General features: G+C 44.5%; 1 protein-coding gene across 6 annotated transcripts in view; it reads right to left on the reverse strand.

Moving 5' to 3' along the window:
* The window catches only part of ELFN1 (extracellular leucine rich repeat and fibronectin type III domain containing 1), a 941,931-nt gene that overhangs the window by 498,206 nt on the left and 431,113 nt on the right, over positions 1–12,612 (reverse strand). The gene's annotated exons all lie outside the window — the stretch shown is intronic.

Here is a 12,612-nt window from a genome sequence, read left to right on the forward strand (position 1 = left end):
AAATCTGCTGTCATTATTGCTCGTATTTCTCATCAAATCTGCTGTCATTATTGCTCGTATTTGTGGTCAAATCTGCTGACATTATTGCTCGTATTTCTCATCAAATCTGCTGTCATTATTGCTCGTATTTGTGGTCAAATCTGCTGTCATTATTGCTCGTATTTGTGGTCAAATCTGCTGACATTATTGCTCGTATTTCTCATCAAATCTGCTGTCATTATTGCTCGTATTTCTCATCAAATCTGCTGTCATTATTGCTCGTATTTGTGGTCAAATCTGCTGTCATTATTGCTCGTATTTGTGGTCAAATCTGCTGACATTATTGCTCGTATTTCTCATCAAATCTGCTGTCATTATTGCTCGTATTTCTCATCAAATCTGCTGTCATTATTGCTCGTATTTCTCATCAAATCTGCTGTCATTATTGCTCGTATTTGTGGTCAAATCTGCTGACATTATTATTTCTCATCAAATCTGCTGTCGTTACTGCACGTATTTCTGATCAAATTTGCTGACGTTACTGCACGTATTTCTGATCAAATCTGCTGACGTTATTGCTCGTATTTCTGATCAAATCTGCTGACGTTATTGCACGTATTTCTGATCAAATCTGCTGACGTTATTGCACGTATTTCTGATCAAATCTGCTGACGTTATTGCACGTATTTCTGATCAAATCTGCTGACGTTATTGCTCGTATTTCTGATCAAATCTGCTGACATTATTGCACGTATTTCTGATCAAATCTGCTGACATGATTGGGCAGATATGCCGACATGATTACATGTATTTTCTGGTCAAATCTGCCGACATGATTGAATATATTTTCTGGGCAAATCTGCTCACATTACGTGTATTTTCTTGAGAAAACCTGCACAATTATGTGAATTTTCTGGGGAAAGGGTCACCAACACTTGGGCCCACTGTCTTTGCGTTGCACTTTTAAAGGGAACCCGAGGTGAGAGTAATATTTTAAGCAATACCAGTTGCCTGGCTGCCGTGCTGATCCTCTGCCTCTAATTCTTTCAACCACAGACCCTGAACAAGCATGCAGCAGGTCAGGGGTTTCTGATAATATTGTCCGAACTGACCAGATTAGCTCCATGCTTGTTTCTGGCGTAATTCAGTTCACTACTGCAGCCAAATAGATCAGCAGGGCTGCCAGGCAACTAGTATTGTTTAAAGGGTCACTTAAGCCAAATAAAAAAAATGAGTTTTACTCACCTGGAGCTTCTACCAGCCCCATGAAGCTGTCCGGTGCCCATGTAGACTCGCTCTGATGCTCCTGGCCCTGCCGGCAGCCACTTAAGGTTTCGGCGACAGGAGCAGACAGGCCGGGAACGCGAGTGATTCTTCGCATTCCTGGCCGTAATAGCGCCTTCTATGCTGTTATATGATATATGCTATATCAGCATAGAGGGCGCTATTACGGCCAGGAACGCGAAGAATCACTCGCGTTCCCGGCCTGTCGGCTCCTGTCGCCAGAACCGGAAGCAGGGCCAGGAGCATCGGAGCGAGTCTACGTGGGCACCGGACAGCTTCAGGGGGCTGGTAGAGGCCCCAGGTGAGTAAAACTATTTTTTATTTGGCTTAAGTGTCCCTTTAAAAGGAAATAAATATGGCAGCCTCCATATCACTCTCACCTCGGGTTCACTTTAAATTAGTTAGCTTTACCCTCATCCGGGCATGGCCACGCCCATTTTTGCCGCAGTGCGGTTATAGCCACAAAAATTGGTCCAGCACCTGCATAGCACCCCCCCCCCCCCCCCCCCAAAAAAAAAACCCTGGAGCCACCACTGACTGTACTTATACTAATTATTTATATAGCGCCAACATATTACGCAGTGCTGTACAGAGTATGTCTTGTCACTAACTGTCCCACAGTGGGGCTCACAATCTAATCCCTACCATAGTCATGTGCATGTAAGTATCGTAGTCTAGGGCCAATTTTTAGGGGAAGCCAATTAACTTATCTGTATTGTATGTTGTTGGGATGTGGGAGGAAACCAGAGTGTCTTAAGGAAACCCACACAGACACAGGGAGAACATACAAACTCCTTGCAGATGTTGACCTGGATGGGATTTGAACCTGGAACCCAGCGCTGCAAGGCGAGAGCGCTAACCACTATGCCACCATGCTGCCATACTACTATACTGTATTGTACTGCCATCTTCAGCAGTACTTCACAGAGTATGTAGTCATGTCACTGACTATCCTCTGAGGAGCTTACAATCTAATTCTGCCATAGTCTAATGTCCTACCATATTTGTATTTATATAGCACTGGCATCTTCTGCAGCACTTTGCAGAGAACAGCCATGTTCCTGACTTTTCTCAGGGGAGCTCACAATCTAATACCTACCACTATTTTGTGGGAGAGAACACTGGCTAATGTGTGGGGTTTTTTTTGGGGGGGGGGGGGACTTTCCCTACTTGCTTTTTTAGGGTCACTTTACTCATACCTGGGGAGAAAACGGCTTTGGGCTGCACTCTTACTAGGAAATTTTAATTGACCACACCCACTGTGTTATGGACACGCCCACTGCATTCTGTGGCCACGCCCATTCTTCGCCGCGGCGCGCTTCGCGCGCCGCCAACATCCTCCTGGGCGGGGGGGGGGGGGGGGGGGTTCGTAGGTTTGGGGTGCCTAGGGGAGCCCAAACCCTAAATACAGCCCTGGGTCACTGCACTTCCGTCAGTCGGAGCCAGTCTGACGTAAGGGAAGTGCGCCTTTTACGTACCTCTCCAGCAGCTGCTGGAGAGATACGCAAAGAGCGCACTTCTCCTGTGTAGACTGGCTCCGACTGAGGGAAGTGCGGGGACTTTCAGGTAACAATACCAGTTACCTGGCAGCCCTGCTGATCTATTTGGCTATAGTAGTGTTTCAATAACATCAGAAACAAGCATGCAGCTAATCTTATCAGATCTGACAATAATGTCAGAAACCCCTGATCTGATGCATGCTTGTTCAGGGGCTATGGCTAAAAGTGTTAGAGGCAGAGGATTAGCAGGACTGGACAGCCAGGCAACTGGTATTGCTTAAAAGGAAATAAATATGGCAGCCTCCATATCCCTCTCGCTTCAGTTGTCCTTTACAGGAAATCTAAAGAGAGAAAAAAAATCAGTTTCACTTACCTGGGTCTTCTTGCAGCCCCCTGGAGTCATGCTGTGCCCACAACATCCTTGTGAGACCCTCCGGCTAGCAGCGACGACCCCTGCCAAGCTGTCTGGCCATGTGTCTCCTCACCCCGTCCCAGGCATGGCAGCATTCTGCGCATGCTTAGTACGAGAAAATAGGTACTGTGCATGCGCAAAACGCACCCGGCACAGTAGCCCTACGACCAGCCGCCATCACCAGCTTTGAGGGGGTCACTGCTGCTCGCTTGGTCTCAGAAGGACAGCATGTAAGTTAAACTGTGCTTTTTTTAGGCTTTAGTAACCCTTTAAGTCAAATAAAGTATTTAAAGCCAAACAAGTACCAGCACCCCCCTTCCCACAGTGACTATTGCTAGTGACTACTGTGATTTGACCATTTTAATTGCACTTACAGGCGAGGACTTTTTTTTACTCTAACATCTTCTGATAATATTCCTAAATTGATTTGGAAGATTTTATGATTCTAACTACCATCTCCAGAGTCAAATATATTTCCTTGCAGAGAATATCTTATCCTCATGTTTCTTGGTGACAACATTTGGATGGAAGAATCTCAGGCAGGAAAAAAAGACTAAATACACCACTTCAGCATACATCACTGACTCTGTATCCTAAAGTATTTCTAAATTGATTTGAAGATTTTATGACTCTAACTACCATCTCGAGAGTCAAAAATATGTTTAATTTCCCTGCAGAGAACATCTGACTCACAAGTTTCTTGGTGACATCACTAGGATGGAAGAATCTCAGGCAAGAAGTGAAACTAAATCCATCACGCTAAAGGTGGCCACACACGATACAATAAAATGATCCGATTTTATGGCAATTCAATAAAAACGATCGGATCTCCCGAAACAAACGAAAGCTTTTTTTTTCATTCGACTGAAAAATCCAATCGGATTTCCCGTTTTCTTCGATTTTTATCAATCCGGAATGCCAGATATTTTTCTTCAATCTTTCTAAAGGTATGCCACACACCATACAATTTTTAAATATCTGTTCAATTTAAGAATTGCAATCAATTTTTCTGACTGATTGTAACAGTTCAAAAATATGACCAATGTACCACACACGTATGTTCAATTTTTCCCCAATTATGATAAAAATGATTGGAAACTGAGAAAACTGCTAGGGTGTGTATATTAATAAATTGACAATCCAACACACACCATACAATCTTTAGGAAGATTGAAGAAAAATATCTGGCATTCCGGATCAATAAAAATCGAAGAAACGGAAAATCCGATTGGATTTTTCAGTCGAATGAAAGAAAAGCTTTTGATTTTTTCGGGAGATCCAATCATTTTTATCGAATTGCCGTAAAATCGGATCATTTTATTTTATCGTGTGTGGCCACCTTTAAGATTGTATGGTGTGTGTTGGATTGTCAATTTATTAATATACACACCCTAGCAGTTTTCTCAGAGTTTCCAATCATTTTTATCATAATTGGGGAAAAATTGAACATACGTGTGTGGTACATTGGTCATATTTTTGAAATGTTACAATCAGTCAGAAAAATTGATGGCACTTCTTAAATTGAACAGATATTTAAAAAATGGTATGGTGTGTGGCCACCTTAAGATATCAATGCTGCCTGTGGTCATTTTGGAGCTTAAAGGAATTATCAACTCAATTACATGAAAGCCGATTTACTTACCTGGGGCTTTCTCCAGCCCCTTGCAGCCTCTTGCAGCCCGAGGTCGTCCTTACTGCGCCTGCGTGAAGCGCCGCAATCAATCAAGCCCACGTATGCAGTGTACTGTGCAGACAACGTGGTCTTGATTGACAGCGGCGGTCGCGCAGGCACTGTAGAGGACGCCTGGTGAGACACCATGCGGGGCTGGCGGCGGAGAGCGGAGCTGCAGCATGGGACATGTCAGCTGCAAGGGGCTGGAGAAAGTCCCAGGTAAGTAAACCGTTTTTATGTAATTTGGCTGATGATCACTTTAAGGTTGCTACTAACGATACAATTTGTCAAACGATTGTTAATGAACGATTATTCGTAGGAATAATAGGAAATGATTGTTTGGGACCACTCATGAACAAAAATCTCCTAACCAATCTGATCAGATTGACGGGATCAATCTGAAAATCTGCCAGGCACAATGCACAGGCACAGGGACACAGGAGGACACAGTGACATTGTTATATAAGCTATAGCACTGATATTTTCTGCAGCGTTTCATAGATTACAATGAATAGCTCTGTCTAGAGACCAAGGATATGGCAATATGTATGGCTTGCATGCAAATGTAACAATTTAATGAAAACAGAATGGAGTTTGGAATTAAACCAGTCACATGCACTTTCTGGCCATTTTGATTAGTCCAATTCCAAACTACATACAATTTGCATTAAATCGGAATACAATTATTAACATCTGTTGGACCATCTCTATTCATGTGACTAAAGGTAGTCACGGAGAGGGATCTATTGCCTGCCCACACACTGTCCACCGAGTTGCAATACATTTAAGCATGTAATCTATTGAAAATCATCCTGCTGGGTAGTGGATATGTGCCCCAAAGTGGATATATGCCCCACATGCCTGTGTGATTTGTTAAAGAGACACTGAAGCCTCAAAAAAAACAAAAAAAAAAAAAACAGTTTTTACTTAACAGTCTTCTTAAAGAGAACCAGAGACGAAGCACCCTCATATATTTTATTACATTTATCAGTAGGAACATGACACTAAACATCTACCCTGTTTTTAGTTTCATTCTTCTCTGCTCAATTTGCCTGTTATCAGCTCTGATAAGAATCCCCGACTGAGCATTCAGTCTAGGTTTGACCTGTAATCATTACAGCTGAGTCAGTCTTCTGTGAAGTCTTTTCAAGCCAAAGCCCGCCCCCTCCTGGCTCAGCTTTCCTGCTTTGCATACTCAGAGCTCTGATGACATGGGAGGGGCTGCTCGTGCCGAGAAATAAGCTCTGAAACAATAGACAAGTGTGGCTGCTGTAGTATTTCATCTGTGATCTGTGTGCACTGTCCAGTCATCATTATCATCTGTGCAGTTTCATTCCTATGAGAGACACTTCCTACAGGCAGCCACACAGCATAGCAGAATAATGAAAGCACACAGATGAAAGGCTGCAGCAGCAGCCCTGCTTGTCTATAGTCTCATAGAGCCTAGACAGCACATCCAGAACAGCTCATCACCTGGAAGCAGAATCGGTATGAGCCGGCGGCCATATTGGATTTGCCCTGGAACCAGTGGTGGACAAAGCCAGCAATGGGCCCCTGTGCAGAATAAATGAAGCGGGCCCCATGTGAGTGAGCGCAGTCATAACAGATCATGGTTGGATCCAAAGAATGCTGATAAAATTACATGAACATAGGTCACATTCTGGCACTGTATTAATGTAGCACACATTTTAAACTTGTATATGACTGGGGCACAAGTTATTAACACTGTTTCTCTTGAGGTTCAGAGAGAAATGCACGGAGAAAAGCCTAGAGGATAATCACACCCTAACTGGTGGAATTGCATAGGACCTAGAGGACATGGGGCCCCTGTGCGGCTGCATAGCCTGCTAGGCAGGCCCGGCCCTAGACTTTTTGCCACCTGAGGCAATTTTCAAAGAAATCGCCGCCGCCCCCCCCCCCCCCCCCTCAAGCCGTGGGTGTGGGGGGCTGCCCGAGCTGGAGGGGATAGCGGGCAGGGAGGGGGTATTGGGCCTAGCTGCGGGGAGGGTGTCGGACCCCCCCTCCCTCGCCTGGGTCCCCCGTCCTCCGCTCCCCTCCAGCTTTAAAAAGTTCCTTGCTGGCTGCAGCTATGTGTAAGAGGCAACGGGCGGGGATTACTCACCTCTTCCTCGTTCCAGGCCAGCGTGCGCTCCACTGACGTCACTTCCTGCTACGCCGCAGGAAGTGACGTCAGTGGAGCGCACGCTGGCCTGGAATGAGGAAGAGGTGAGTAATCCCCGCCCGTTGCCTCTTACACATAGCTGCAGCCAGCAAGAAACTTTTTAAAGCTGGAGGGGAGCGGAGGACGGGGGACCCAGGCGAGGGAGGGGGGGTCCGACCCCCCTCCCCGCCGCTAGGCCCAATACCCCCTTCCTGCCCGCTATCCCCTCCAGCTCGGGCGGCCCCCCACACACATGGACGGGCGGGTGCCGCCCCCCCAGAAGTGCCGCCTGCAGGGCCGGAGCTACCATAGGAAAAAATAGGCAGTTGCCCTAGGGCCCCAGAGCCTGTAGGGGCCCCCTAGTTGTCCCTCCCCCATCTGAACTGTTGCTCCCCAGGGACACTGCAGAGTCTGTTAAGTTAGGGGATGATTGGGGGAGGGTCAGCAGCCAGCTCAGGGGCCCAGGAGGGAAATTTGGCTGCAACAAAGGGCCTCTGATGACGCTTTTTGGTCAGGGTGGTGTCTGTTGGGGGGCCCCCCAGGCTAATCTTGCCCTAGGGCCCCATTGTTACTTGAACCGGCCCTGGCCGCCTGAGGCAAAAGTTTCACCCCGCCTCATGGGTGGGCCGGCCCTGCTGCTAGGGCCTATATCCGCCTCTGCCTGGAACAATAATGGATAGAAATGGATAGAAAACACTCAACAAGGCACACCAGAGCAACAAAATTATCAAGTAGAGCATTTATTCTTTACAAGCTATCGACTGATATGTTTATTTTGCTGGTAACCTGCCAAGTGCAGAAACCTCACTGATTCCTCCTGCAAATAGTAAATCTTGTTTAACTAAAGTTCTCTGTCTTCTTACAGTACACAGGAGTTATTAAGTGGTACCATAACACAGTAATGCAAGTTCAGCAAACAATATCTGTGAATAGTTAGTGTAGTAATTGTTAATAGAGTACAACTCCTTCCAGCAGTCAGACAAAGGTTAAAGATTTATAGTAAAATAGAATCACTTCACAGCCTCTGTTTCTCAGCTGAGATAATCTGAACCAAGAAATGCTGCGTCCCCATTAAAGCCAATGGGTACCGCTATCAAAATAAAAAAGTCAGATACTCACCTAAGGAGAGGGAAGGCTCGGTCCTAATGAGCCTTCCCTCTCCTCTCTCGGTGCCTTCGGTGCTGCACTGGCTCCCCCGTTCGCGTCCGCCGCCGCAGGGACTTCTGAGGTCTTCGGGAGCACTCGGGCTTCCAAAGACGGGCCGCTCCATACTACGCACGCACGATTGCGTCATAGCGCATGCGTAGTATGGAGCGGCCCAGTGGTGTAGCTATGGAGCTGTGGGCCCCGATGCAAGTTTTACAATGGGGCCCCCCCAAGCACTCTCTACATAACAATTTATACGGCACACCAAAACCTGCCAATGGCAACTACAGTATCAGAGGTGCAAGAAGCGGATGGGGAACAGTTTTTTAATGATTACCACTATTCAAAGTATCTATAGAAGTGATTATTATGAGCACAGGACCAATAGAGAGCTAATACTGTAGTTGAGGGAGGACTCTTCGGTGCCCCTCTGGCCCAAGGGCCCCGATGCGGTCGCTACCTCTGCACCCCCTATTGCTACGCCCCTGGAGCGGCCCGTCTTTGGGAGCCCGAGTGCTCCTGAAGGCTTCCGAAACATCCCATTCGGCAGCGGAAGTGGCAGTATTTGACCGAACTAGTCGAATACTGCTATGGGGGATCCTGCGCGGGACCGGGCACCGGGAGAGGAGAGGGAAGGCTCATTAGGACCAAGCCTTCCCTCTCCTTAGGTGAGTATCTGACTTTTTTATTTTGATAGCGGTACCCATTGGCTTTAATGGGGACGCAGCATTCCGTCAGAGTCAGTTATGATAAATTAATGATGGGGTAAGTAGTAGGAATGGTCGGAAATGCCCATTTCCGTATTCATATAAATTCCTATTTTCACCAACTCGGATTTCTGATTTTCTGCTTTTGCAATTTCAGAGCAGTATTTTATGTCTTTTCTCGCATCAGAGAATGCAAAAAAAAGAAGAAGAAAATCGGAAATCAGAAATTTTAAATACTATGGAATCTGAATGAACATCCCTAGTAAGTAAAGACAGAATTTAGATGATACCTTTAATAATTAACTGAACAAGATTTCTTTGCAAGCTTTCGCAACTTTAAGTTTCTTCTTCAGGCGTGAACTAGTTCTGTATCATGCTGAAGTTATGTGTTCGCACTGAGCATTAGTATCCCTAAAGCTTTTCTGTAAATAGGTGGTGCGGCAGTGGATCTTTCTGGTGCTGTAGCATCCCAAATGGTTTCATAGCACCGGCGTAGCTACCCCACGACAGGTCAGACAGCATACTTGCACAACTGCAAGTCAGTGCTCTTCTCCCTCCCTTCCACTCAGTAACATCCCATGACACGTACAGTTTTGTTGTGCACTTGACCACACCCACTTTCTGGTGTATGGACATGCCCATTTATTTGCAGATCATCAGCTAACCCACTAGTGGATCCAGCACCTGCATAGTACCCTCAATTAAAAATCCTGGAGCCACCCCTGATCCTGTACTGGATTACTGTAAATTAAACTGCTGGTAATGTCGCATATTGTGAGGCCTTAGTACCTTAGTAATGTCGCCCACATGTTCACTTATTGGGCTCTTGTGAGTTCCAAAGAGGTCTTTAAATTCTTGATGAGGATGTCCAACTGTGCCAACCTTCTGTCTCCATACAATTTGTAGACCAGCCTCCGCTCTAGTGATTCAAGTTCTCGAGTCAAAGAAAGGATGTTTAACAATCTAAAAATGGGCCAAGTTCTTCAAACATTTTTAGCACCGCTCAAATTAATTGATGGGACTGAATCAGGAAAGGTGTGGTTCATCATCAGGTAGAACACATTTCACCATTTCTTAGTCCATTCTAAACACTTGCCTGGATATGGCCCCTGAGAGCTGGAGTTGGACAGCCCTGAAGAGCTTAGAGGTAATTGTTTTTTTATTATTGTTATTGAGAGTTGAACAGAAAATTATAAAGCTTGATTCATTTAACATGTCATCACTATGAAATGTATGTAGTATGGTTTATACTACTATCCTAATAGTGAAGTACTATATACAATAAATATTGCTAGGGGAGTAGTATGATAATGACACCATACGGAATGTTCTGCTCCATATTGAATTGTGTTGCTGCACTCACTGACCTCTTTTCTTGAGATGGTTGACACAGAGGCTTGAAAGAAAACTGCTAAGAAATTCAAAGAAGGACTAAAGGAGCAAGAATAAAGAAAAACTAAAAGAGTAAGAAAGGCAAGATCAAGATTTTTATAGTGTATGATGAAAAGAAAATACATGAGAAGCAGATGAAATATCTGAGATGATGGGTTCTCTTTGTACCATGTGGTTAGTTGAACTTACAGCAGAGAGAAACAGGTGATGTTTAGGTGTGAAGATTTGTAAATAAACATTTTATGGGGTTGATTTGATTATATTCCAATAAATCTCAGTACCCCACATTCATTAATGTAGGATAACTGACCTTGATAACTGACCTTACTGACTGCCCGAAAGAAAACACAAAGACAAACAAAAACTATGAGATAAAAAAACTCCTTCCAAGCCTTCATATAAGCCTATATTTACCATGCAGACTGGGATTGATCAGAGGGCAGTACTCCAGAGGGCAGTACTTATCATTGCATTCCACGGATCTGGAGAGGTGTTTAGCTTCTAAGGGCAACAATGTTGATTTGCATATATTCAGCGGTGATGCTCTGGGAGACATCTCAAGCTCACTCCAACCTGAATTATCGCCAATTCTTTCTGTGTTAAGAAAGTAAACTTTTGTTCTCTACACCAAGAAAACTGATGGGTTAGATCAAATGGGGTTGGGGTTTAGGTGGAGGTTCTTATGTCACTCCACAGAAACTTACTGGAGTCATGTCTGCCTGTCCTCTCCTTGTCTTACCCTTCCTGTCAGTAATCTTGGTATGAAGAAGTTGGCCCCCGGTTGCCTAGTGGGCTTGTTAATTGTACAGAGCCAAAATAATCCAACATGCATACAGAGTGTTTCGGACTGAATGATCCTCATCAGTGCATGGCATGGATTGGTTGCAAGGAGAAATCCTATAGAAGACACAAGACGTATAGCATTACCTTTTATGCGTCCAGAAGAAAAATGTTGACTGGACATGGAAACATCTATTCTTATTGCTAAATTTTACGTGGAGCTCTCTTTCAGGGCAAATTATCACTAGACCGAGAAACCATAAAACATTTACTTTATTGCAGAGCATGTTATCTGCACCACAAAACTTGCTACTAGCAACAATCCAGGAGAGTCTCATCTCTGCAATGCAGTCTCGGAGGTCCATTATAAAAACAAACACTGCAACAATATAGGCTTTTCTTTACACTTTAATTTTTAACAACAGTATTGGAGATGTGAGATGTGAAGTTGGAGAGCTTCTCTTGGTGATCACTTGGCTCTGAGGAGCAGAAACAGGCCAACAGAGACTATAAAAAGCTATATCAAGTATAATTTCATTAGGTTTAAGGTTTCTCATACTTGCTCATAAAAATCCTTAACCTGCTGAGAATCATTTCTTCCCGGAACATATGCAGCTTTTTTTTTTTATTTATTTTTTTTTTTAGCTCATGTTTACCCAAAAGCATCAAAATGGCAGCTGTGCTTAAAGTGGACCCGAACTCCTGCACAGGAAGAAAGGAAAACAGAGAGAAATGCACCCTGTATGTATTTAGAACGTTTAGCCTGTCTACTTCCCCCTCATCTGTGACTAATTACAAGTTATAATTTGATCTCTCAGCTGTGTCAGCTGACTTCCACGGCAGAGCAGCTGATTTGTAAACACGGGATGTTAACAATATATCTGCTTCCATGAACGCAGGAAGTAGACACACTGCAGAGTTATTGTAGGATTTGTATCAGCTGTAACAAAGAAATGTTTTTCTTTAAAGATTATTATGCTGTTGCTTATCTTTTAAAGCAGAGAGGACGTTCTGAGTTCAGGTCCACTATAAAGAAAAACACAAGGCATAAATGCAGAACAGGAGAAATGGGAATAGTATATGAATAATATTCATGTTGATGGCCCTATTTTACTAATCGGGCTCTTCCTGTTAAGAAAGTTAGCACCTATGCAGTAAGGAGTCCTTGGGCAAGGCTCCCTAACACTGCTAACACATGGTTGCTGATGAATTCCAGAAAACTCACTGCGATTTCTATTAATTACTGCCAAAACTTGCATCAAGACGGAAGTGCCGTGTGTCACACTTCTGTTTCCTGATGCTCTCAAGCGGGGAAGGGGCCTTAAAGCCATAAAATCAAACTCCATTTACCCACTGTTCTGTGTTTAGTATGTAGACTATGTAGTCCTCATGCAGTCTTCATTGCAAGCATTCCAATATAATCACACGTGTCTGCTGTAATGAATCCTATCTCAGTCAACCTGGCTCTATTCTTGCATATTGCCGGGGAGAGGGAAGCTTGTTATCTCCCCTCTCACATTCCTGCTCCTCACTGATTGGCTGAGGGCAGTTCAGTGTGACACGAGGCTGAGAAGGGAAAT

Source organism: Hyperolius riggenbachi, chromosome 7, assembly GCF_040937935.1.
Source record: "Hyperolius riggenbachi isolate aHypRig1 chromosome 7, aHypRig1.pri, whole genome shotgun sequence".
In the NCBI taxonomy this organism is placed as follows: Eukaryota; Metazoa; Chordata; class Amphibia; order Anura; family Hyperoliidae; genus Hyperolius; species Hyperolius riggenbachi.